Genomic DNA, 10,975 nt, shown 5'->3' with positions numbered 1-10,975 from the left:
TTCAGCAACAGTGCTAAAATACATGCAAATGTTCCTTTCTGGTTAAGATTGCATCGTCCTGCTTCAAATCTTCATACGATAGTCCTCAACAACAATTGAGCCCAAAATTGTCATTGCTAAGCAAGACAATTGTTAAGGGAGTTTGTCAGGGTAATGATGATTTAATAGCTGACCAGCTTCTGTAAGGCTGTAAACCGAGATGATGACATGAGGGTTACTGCCACTTTAAGGAACTGTAAAGAGCCAAGGTGGCGCAGTGGTTAAATGCAGCACTGCAGGCTACTGCTAGATCAGCAGGTCAGCGGTTCAAATCTCACCGGCTCAGGGTTGACTCAGCCTTCCATCCTTCCGAGGTGGGTAAAATGAGGACCCAGATTGTTGAGGGCAATATGCTGACTCTCTGTAAACCGCTTAGAGAGGCCTGAAAGGCCTATGAAGCGGTATATAAGTCTACTGCTATTGCTATTGCTATTGCTGTATATATAAGGGAGGCCATGCGAGGGCATCTCTCTCTCCTTGTGTTATCTATCCTTGTGTATCTCTCTCATGTATCTCCATGTAGAGTAGAAGATTGATTGCCTGGTATTTGCCTAACATGTATATGTATGTATATATAGGTCCCGTATATAAACTACTGTTTGAAAGACAAAACCTCTGTGTACTGTATTTTTGCTCCTGGGTTGTCTCAAAATAGTAGTCACACTGTGCTCACTCTGACAGTTTTTTCCCACTCCACAACCTTTCTTGCCATGGTTGTTAAGTGAATCGCTGCAGTTGTGAAGTTGGTAACACGGTTGCTAAGTGAATCTGGCTTCCCCATTGACTTTGCTTGTCAGAAGGTTGAAAAAAAAAGTGACTCCAGGACACTACAACTGTCATAAACACGTAAGTTGCCAAGCATTCAAATTTTGATCATGTGACCACGGGGATGTGAAAGTGTGGAAAAATGGTCATAAGTCACGTGCTGTTGCAACTTTGAACAGTCGCTAAATGAATGGTTGTAAGTCCAGGTGTCAGCCCTGAAGCTGGCATAACTGAGGCCATTTTGAGGGATAAGGAGGGGAGGAATGGAGATAGTTGGGATGTTGTAGTCAAAACAAAATACTTTCTCTTGGGAACCAAGGACATTCCTGCAGATGTTTGGAAGAAGGGGACTGGAGTCACCTTGCAACTGGACAGTATCCTGATTGGACCATGTGACTGATGGTTTTGAGAAAGTGACAAACTTTTACTTTTAATTAGGTGAAAACCATGGGGAGAATCAGAGTCGGCTTTCACCAGCCTGGGCCAATATGGCATATCCAATAAACCTTTTCTTTGAGGAAATTGCCTGCCTCTGAATTTTGTTTGCTATGGGTATATTACTTGGAACCCTGATATTAAACAGACTCATCTAAACTTTACACTCCAATCGGAGACTCTATCCACAGTCCTAAGCCCCGGACACTTACTCGGTCTACCCAGGGAGCAGAAAGGGAAGATGGACACCAGGACTATTTATCATACCTGTTGGGTGCTGAAAAGAAGTTCTTTTTATGTACTGTATTTTTCGGACTATAAGATGCACCGGAGTATAAGACACACCATGATTTTGAAAGCGTAACTTTTTTAAAAAAAGTTTTTGCACTCTGCAGGCCTCCCAAGCCCTCTGTACGCCTTGATTTTTGCAAAAAGGGGGGGGGGGGGGCAGACAGATCTTTGGGAGGCTCTTAGAGTGCTTCTGAGGGTTGGGGTGGGGCAAAAACAAGCAAATAAATGCCCCATTTTTCCCAAAAACAGGCCTTATTTTGCAAAAAAGGGGGGGCATCTAGAGGCTTTGGGAGGCTTCTAGAGTGCTCCTGGGGGCTGGGGAGGCAAAAATGGCCCAGCCTTCCCCAGCCCTGAGGAGCACTCTACAAGCCTCCCAAACCCTCTGCATGTCCATTTTTGCAAAGGGGGTGAGTTTTCAGTAGCCACAAATGCTGTGTTCAGTGTATAAGATGCACCTAGGTTTTCACCCTCTTTTTTGATGGAAAAAGGTGCATATTATACTCCGAAAAATACGGTATGACTCTATGATTTGCTTCCTTCTCTGGACACTTAAGAGATCCTCTCAGGCTCTTCCTCTTTCTGCATCCCTTAATGCCATAATTCCAGGATCATTTTACCTGCTGACTGACTTATCTACGAATACCTTTCAACCCCTTAGTGCAGTGTTTCTCAACCTTGGCCACTTGAAGATGTCTGGACTTCAACTCCCAGAATTCCCCAGCCAGCATTCGCTGGCTGTGGAATTCTGGGAGTTGAAGTCCAGACATCTTCAAGTGGCCAAGGTTGAGAAACACTGCCTTAGTGAGTATGGCCATGTCAACATGACACCTGGCTATCAGAAATTCATTGCTTTCAAGGAAAAACAGCAAGAAATTGAGTATTTTCTCAGAAGTTTCATTCTTGGATCTGCTACTACTGAAAGCTTTCTACTTACAACCATAATGGAGTCCAAAATTTCCATTTGCGGAGCAAGACAATTGTTAAGGGAGTTTTGACCCCATTTTATAACCTTTCTGGTCACAGTCGTTGAGTGAATCCCTGCGGTTGTCAAGTTAGCCAGATGGTTGTTAAGTGAATCTGGCTTCCCCATTGATTTGGTTCCCAAGGGGGATCACATGACACACACACACCCCAAACAAGACATTGCAATCGTCGTAAATAAGTGCCAGTTGCCAAGCATCTGAATTTCAATCACGTAACCATGGGGATGCTGCAAGTGTGAAAAAACGGTCATAAGTCATTTTTTTCAGTGCTAGGCTGATCACTAAACAGATGGTTATAAGTTGAGGACTACCTGCGTTGAGTCCCTAAAAACTACACATTTTCGCAAAAGGTAAGAAAAGCTTTACTCTCATCTAACCAGCATCCATAAGCACCACCAAAATGGAAAAAAAATAACTCTATAGCACCACCTTTTGGCCCTTATAAGCTTTGAGTCCTGGGTCTTCTTTTGAGGAGAGGAGAGATAATTAAAGCACCAAACTTCTGCTCTTATGATTTAAGAATAAGTTTTATGAAGAATAACATTTTCCATATTAAGAATATGGAAAAGGGAAGGGTGGGCAGTCAAACCCCCAGTTAGAGTGGGAAGGAACAAGGGATTTAATACTGTACTGAGTACTACTGACACAGAGGTGGGTTCCTACCAGTTCGCACCTATTCGGTAGAACCGGTTCATCAAATCTACCGAACCGGTTAGAAGAGGTTCCACCAGTGGACCCGGAAAGCAGGCCACACCTGCAGAAGAGGTTCCAAAATTTTTTGAAACCCACCACTGGTCCTTGGATATGATTATTCTACACTATCATGCTCCTATTTATAAAACTCAGTGCCTCTGTGAAAGGTAAGGATGACTACTGCGTTTGTGGGGCAATCAGAACATTGTGTGTGTTGAAGTTGTTTTAATGCAAACCAAAGATGCCTTTTAAAAAACAAGTTTACATCATATTCTTAGGCATGCCAGTACTGTGTGTGAGGTAATTTAAGGTGGTTCTGACAAGTGTCGTCGGCATCTTCATATCCGGTCACATGGGCGGCAAGCCACTCCCATCCGGTCACATGGGCGGCAAGCCACTCCCATCCGGTCACATGGGCGGCAAGCCACTCCCACAAAGGAGGCCACACCCACAGAGTAGGTTCGAACAATTTTTGAAACCCACCAAATACAACCAACTTCTCAAGCATCATCCCCCTGTTGGATGCCATGGGAAAATGAGATTAAGAAAGGACTAGAATTCTGTGTTCATTCCTCTTTCATTTTTAATTGTTAGAATTGTAGTCAGTATCAGTTATTCCCCTTGCCTTGGAAGTGACAGTACAAGTAACAGTCGCTACAACAAACATTATCATTTGCTTGCTTTATTTTGTAGAAAATAAGCGGAACTGGTTTCATATGAATCAGGGGTGGGTTCCTGTCAGTTCTAATCTTTTCTATAGAAGAGGTTCCACAAATCTACAGTGCCATTTAGAACCAGTTCCAGCTCCCTCTCCCCCCACACATCCGCACATCATTAAGATGAAGAGCGAGAGGAGGAATTCTGAGAGTTGAAGTCCACAAGTCTTAAAGCTGTCAAGTTTGAACATCCCTGGGGGAGGGGTTCTAAAGGGTGAGGGGTGGAAGGGTCTTGTAACTTGACAGCTTTAAGATTTGCATGCTTCAAATGCCAGTTTCTGAGCCAACATTTTGGTTGCTAAGCAAGAGCGTTATTGAGTTTCACCACATTTTACAAGTTGGCCATGCCCATCCAGTCACATGGTTGGCAAGCCACACCCACCCAGTCACATGGCTGGCAAGCCACTCCCACAAAGCAGGCCACACCTACAGAAGAGGTTCTAAAAATTTTGAAACCCACCACTGATATGAATACTATTCAGCCCTTGGTGCTCTCTAAGCTTGGTTGTTTTCTTGCAGACATTTCATTACCCAAACTATCCAGTGAAATGACTGCAAAAACAAACAAAAAAACCAGCCAAGCTCAGAGAGCACCAATGTCAACCTTGAGCTTCAAATATTCTCTTTTATTGGTACAATTCATCCCACGAGCTTCAATGACATTTACATCCTGGTAGAACTGACTGTTTGCAGCTATGTCTCTTAAAAGTTAGGATGAGGTTGCTGTTTTTATGGGAACATGTAATTGTCACAATCCAGATCAGTGTTGGCAAACCTTTTCAGCACTGAGTGCCAAAACGGGAGTGTGCTTGCGCACACAGGGGAGCACTGAAAACCGGAAGGATCTTTCAGGTCTTCTAGTCCAACCCTGCTCAAGAAGGAGACCCTATACCAGAGGTGGGTTCCTACCAGTTCGCACCTATTCGGTAGAACCGGTTCATCAAATCTACCGAACCGGTTAGAAGAGGTTCCACCAGTGGACCCGGAAAGCAGGCCACACCTACAGAAGAGGTTCCAAAAAATTTTGAAACCCACCACTGGTCCTTGGATATGATTATTCTACACTATCATGCTCCTATTTATAAAACTCAGTGCCTCTGTGAAAAGTAAGGATGACTACTGCGTTTGGGGTGCAATCAGAACATTGCGTGTGTTGAAGTTGTTTTAACGCAAACCAAAGATGCCTTTTAAAAAACAAGTTTACATCATATTCTTATGCATGCCAGTGCTGTGTGTGAGGTAATTTAAGATGGTTCTGACAAGTGTCATCGGCATCTTCATATCCGGTCACATGGGCAGCAAGCCACTCCCATCCGGTCACATGGGTGGCAAGCCACTCCCACAAAGGAGGACACACACACAGAGTAGTTTCGAACAATTTTTGAAAACCACCACTGCCCTATACCCATAATAGCGAACCTATGGCACGTGTGCCGGAAGTGGCACGCAGACCCATCTCTCCAGGCATGCCAGCCATCGCCTATTGCTCTTCCGGGTTCCAGCACACACATGCATGCCTGGCCAGCTGGTCTTCGTGTGTGTGAGAGAGTGCTGGAAACTGGAAAAGCAGCTCCCTGGGGCGCATGTGCACACCGGGAAACTGAGCTTCTTGTTTCCAGTGTGCACAGGCGCACCAGGGAGCTGCTCTTCTGGTTTCCAGCGCATGTGAGCGCCAGAACCCAGAAGAGCAACCGGCGATGGCTAGCATGCCCAGAGAGATGGCTCTGCGTTCCACTTCCAGCACACAAGCCATAGGTTTGCCATCATGGGTCTAGATTATATTTTTTTGGTCAAAATTTCCTTCCATGCAATTCTTCCTGCGTCTCTATACGTGACCCGACAAAAGGGCGAACGACAAAACCGCGCCGACTAAATCGTGTCGCTAAAACCGCGACGTCATCAACGCGGCGACAACAACGCGGCAACAACAGCGCGGAGACAGAAGGGCGATTTCAGTCGACAGAGGGGCGATTTAAGTTAAGGTAAGGGTTAGGGTTAGGGTTAGGGTTAGGGTTAGGGTTAGGGTTAGGGTTAGGGTTAGGGTTAGGGTTAGGGTTAGGGTTAGGGTTAGGGTTAGGGTTAGGGTTAGGGTTAGGGTTAGGGTTAGGGTTAGGGTTAGGTTTAGGGTTAGGTTTAGGGTTAGGTTTAGGGTTAGGTTTAGCGTTACGTTTAGGGTTAGGTTTAGCGTTACGTTTAGGGTTAGGTTTAGCGTTAGGTTTAGGGTTAGGGTTAGCGTTACGTTTAGGGTTAGGGTTAGGTTTAGGGTTAGGTTTAGTTTTACAGCACGCTTCTGTCACCGCGCTTTTGTCGGCGCGATTCAGCGCTCATTCGTCGGAGCGCTTTAGAACACGCGGTTTTGTCACCGCTGTTTAGTCGGGTGCGCTTTTGTCGTTCACCCTTTTGTCGGTGAACCGTCTCTATATACTGTGATTGCCAGCTGAAAGTAACTAGCTCTCCAGGTATTTTAATGTAAACTGCAATAGGATTTAAGGCAAATAAGAAAGGGGGATGCTAATGACTTTGGGGTGATGCGTGAACATCTGCTTCATTAAATGTTCAGAGGGCACTTTGTTTTAATTGTTCTTTAGGGACTTGTGGCAATGCCTGCTGCACAAATTGGGACATTGATTAAAACAACAAAGAGCCAGAGGGAAGCTAATTATTTGAGGGTGAGTGAATCTCCTAAGCAACGTAGTACTCTATAAATACCTAAATATCTCAGTATATCAAAGGTACAAAGGTGGGCAGCATATGGCCCTTCTGATATTGTTGAATTTCAGATCACATTAGATTTAGAGAGCATGTCCAACGGCAAGGCATGGTGGTTTTGTAAATCATCAACATTGATGACTGTCCATTTCTGCCAAACAAATCTGCAGGGGATTGAAAAATAAGATGACAGAAATGGACTGTCCAGAAATGGACAGTCAGAGCAATTCCATAAATATTCAGAAGAAGAGTCTTACTTGGTAACTGTTCTGACATAGGCTTCCCAAGAGCATGAAGCAAACTCCTTGTCCCAACAACAACAACAAAACTTTTAATAATTTACTGTGAATTCTGCTCATTCGCCTCCAGCAAAATCTTTCAAAGGAGGATTTACGGTCACAGACCTTATCTGGCTTGGAGAGCTGACAGGCCGATATCTGCAAAACTTGGTAAGGAGTCTTGGAGAGTCACAGACCAATTAAGCAAACTAACTGTCTCCTGCAAACTCCACTCCCCTTTTGCTTCTCTTTTATTTCCTCTAGGAGGGGCCATTCATCATCCACCTGTGACCTTACTCCCAAGTTGACCCCTGTTCTTTAGTTGTTCCCTTTGTCTGGCAAATCTGAGCACGTGCATACTGGGAACAGGCTCCAGCTGTTCATCTGCCTAACTGATGTCTGACTCTGAAGGCAGCTGATAATTGGTATACAGCTCTGGCCCCCTCTCTGCCTCCGACACAGAGCCCTCATCAGAGCCTTCCCCAGACTCAAGGACTGGCCCATGTTCCTCCCTAACCTCCTGACTATCTGCCAGCTCTACTGGCAGGTTACAACAATAAGAGCATTTGTTCATTTTATACAGTATGTGTCCATTGAGATTCTCAGTCATCCAGGTCATAATTGTCCCAAAGGTGTTTTTTTCAAGAGGCAACTGGACTTTCTGGTTTTTCTTGTTTCATTTCTCATCTACGCAACTTCTTCTGCTCTGACTGGATGGTGGGAAATGGAAGGATTGATATTCCTTGCAGACAGCTGGTCATTTGCATTCTTTTAGTAAGTCGTTAAGGTCACCTGAAGGTTTATCTGTGTCAATACAGTATCCCAGTTCCTACTGCAGCCAACTACACGTATTCAAGAATTGTATGAAGCCGGTTCCACCACAAAAGCGCGTAGGACAAAATCGCGCTCGACAAAAGCGCGCTGTGACATCATCACAGCGCGACGAAAAAGTTCGAAAAATGTAAAAATAAAGCGAAAACCTTACCCTAAGCCCCCCAAACCTAACCCTAAACCTAACCCTAAACCTAACTCTTAACCTAACCCTAAACCTAACCCTAAACCTAACCGTTAAAGTAACGAAAAACCTAACGCTAACCCTTAACCTAACCCTAACGCTAACGCTCTAAAGCTAACCCTAACCCTTAACCTAACCCTAACCCTAACCCTTACCTTTATGTGAATCGGCTTGCTTTAATTTAATTTTTATTAATTTTTATTTGAATTTTTCGATCTTTTTCGTCGCGCTGTGATGACGTCAAAGGCGCGATTTTGTCGATCGCGCTTTTGCCGTCCGCGCTTTTGACGGGTCACGATGAAGCCAACAGGTCTTAAATGGTATTATAAAATGTGAGCAGAATGGCAATGAATATCAGCTGCTGAGTACTGTACTGTACACGATAGAGTTTCTTGTGAGATTTCATGGATTATATTAGTCACATAAAATCATATAATTGGATCTATTCATGACTAAATAAAAACAGGCGCAGTGGCTTAGCAGTTAAGATGCTGGGCTCGTCAAGCAGTTTGAGACCCAAGCACCATATAACAGGGTGAGCTCCTGTTCTTGCCTCAGCTCCCGCCAACCTAGCAGTTGGAAAGCATTCAAATGCAAGTAGATAAATAGATACCATTTCCCTGGGTAGGTAACAGTGTCCCATGTGCCTCGGCATATAATTATGTTGGTCACATGACCACAGAAGTGTCCCCGGACAATGCTGGCTCCCTCGGCTAGGAACCGGAGATCATCACCGCACCCTAGAGTCAGACACATCTGGACAGAGGAAACCTTTATGTTCATGAGGGAATCCATCTGCCCAGAAAATGTGTTCTTGTAGAAAAAGCAGCAGTTTTAATGCTCTTCCCCACTTCCTGCCAGCTTAGTTCTTCTTAATCAGGACTGCTGCTTTCAAACTAGATGAGAATTTTTGAATACTTGGGAGTGTTCCCTCTGTCGTGCATTAAATCAAATTATAGGTAACGTTCACTGATTTTGTAAACTGTCCAACTATGTTTGATTAAATAACATCTTCTGTAGAACCATTTAATCTGAGGAAACACTAAACTAATGGAAAATTGTGAGGTACAGAAGAAATGAACGAGATGGGTAGAAAGAGACGGCCTCCTTCTTTATTACCTTCCATCAAACTGTCTTCTGCAGCAAACACATTCTGTAAACATTTTTTATCGCCGCCTCCAAGACTAGAATTTTTAGGACAATTCTGAATCTAGTCGCTTTTTTAGTATGTCTGCATTTTCCGCCTCAGAGGCATTTCGTTGTCCACTGTCGGAAACAAAAAGCAAAGGGTGGATCGGGGAAGACTATTCTTGGCGATCCCAAATCACCTCCTTCAGTGATGCCCTGGCAACACCAACCTGCCCTTGGCTTCCAATTAAAAATGAACCTTCAGTCCCCAGGTGCACGAAGGTGGAGCTCTCTGCAGTAATTACAAGCATATTTATTTGGGATTAAGCCACTGAATTCTGAGCAGCCGTATATGAAGTTGCACTCTGTGCGAGAGGAAAGGTGATGAGCTTTGTCCCAAATTCCATGTTCTGGAGAATATAGGACAGCCATTTATTCTTTGAGATCCTGTCTTCTGAGGTAATGTGTTAGAGCTTGCCCAAATAATATTGGGGTATTTTTTTCCCTTTTACATTATTCCATGCAGTTAAGAAAGCATAAGCATTTTATAGGATTAGAAAAGAGGGATGTGTTTATTTTGTGTATGACAAAAACGTTAAAAAGCACATCACAATTACGTTCACAATGCGCAAACGCAAAACTCTTTATCTACAAATTCAAAGGTAGACTATTTATACCAAGGGCATCAAACTCAAGGCCTGCGGGCCAGATGTGGCCTGCGAGGTACTTAGATCTGGCCTGCAGGGATGCCGTGGAAACAGTGAGGGACTGGCCTGTAGTGCCTCCGCCAATGAAAATGGAGTTCAGGAGGGGCACCTCCATTTTCGCTGGCAGAGCACTCGGGCCATCACAGGCACTCTCAACACAAGTGACATCGAGCTGGTCACACCCACCTTGGCCACACCCACCCAGCCCCCAAGGTCAAATGCAAACCTGATGTGGCCCTCAATAAAATCGAGTTTAACCCAGGTATTACCCAGGTATTTATTTATAGCGGGGAAATGTCCAGACCAAACATAATTTCTAATGTCGGATTTTCCCCCTTACCAGAGGAAGCCCCCTTGTGGAGTACTGTGAAGCAGTTACCATGGCAATTCCACTACACTGTACAGTAGAAGCCATTTTACAGCAGTACAATAGAAGCCATTTTAAGGCACAACAGGCTGTATCTTAACAGAACACACGCCCTGAGGGGTTGTAAATACCCTCACGGCCATTTTTATCAGAGAGTAAGTAATCTGTGTACCAAGTTTGGTTGAAATTGCTTGAGACGTTCCAGAGTTATGCTGGAACATACACACAGACACACAGCTGTTTTTATATATATGATATACGATGAAGTTGATACAGAAAGTCTCTGGTATGTACTCGAAGGTTACTATTCAACAATATGTCACACTGTCTGCTTTGGAGCACCACAGCTGCATTCCGAAGAGGAGAGCTTTCCTTATTTATGGAGGAAGTTGGCGCAGTCACCATTTGTGCCATAATCACACATTGAGGTTTGACCAGGTCTTATAGGGTAGATTGAATCCTTGTGGTTCAGCTGCAAAGCAGGGGATGTTGTGACGCTCTGGAAGAGCAACAGAGGGCCGTTTGGGTATCCAGGCCTGAAGCAGACTGAAGTTGTTATCCAGCAAGTTTCTGGCTATCCTAACAGATGGGATGTCTGGATGCAAATTAAGCTGAACAAAAGATTCCATCATCTTTTTAAAATCAGAATTCAAGAGGGTATTATTTATCTTAGTTCATTGCCCACAACAGGGAAATTATAGTCTGTTTCTGAATTGCCCCCCACAAAAAAAATCTAATGGGACATCTCTCACTTCTGCTCTCATACACTGTAGACAAGATCTACTTCTTCCAGCCAAGAGAGGAATTCGATTTTGCCTGAAAGAACTCTTTTTCTGCTGTGTTTTGTAA

This window comes from Thamnophis sirtalis, unplaced genomic scaffold, assembly GCF_051295495.1.
Source record: "Thamnophis sirtalis isolate CommonGarterSnake01/CBP01778 unplaced genomic scaffold, rThaSir2_p1.2 scaffold_11, whole genome shotgun sequence".
NCBI classification, from domain to species: domain Eukaryota; kingdom Metazoa; phylum Chordata; class Lepidosauria; order Squamata; family Natricidae; genus Thamnophis; species Thamnophis sirtalis.
Note: the sequence above shows the minus strand (reverse complement) of the source record.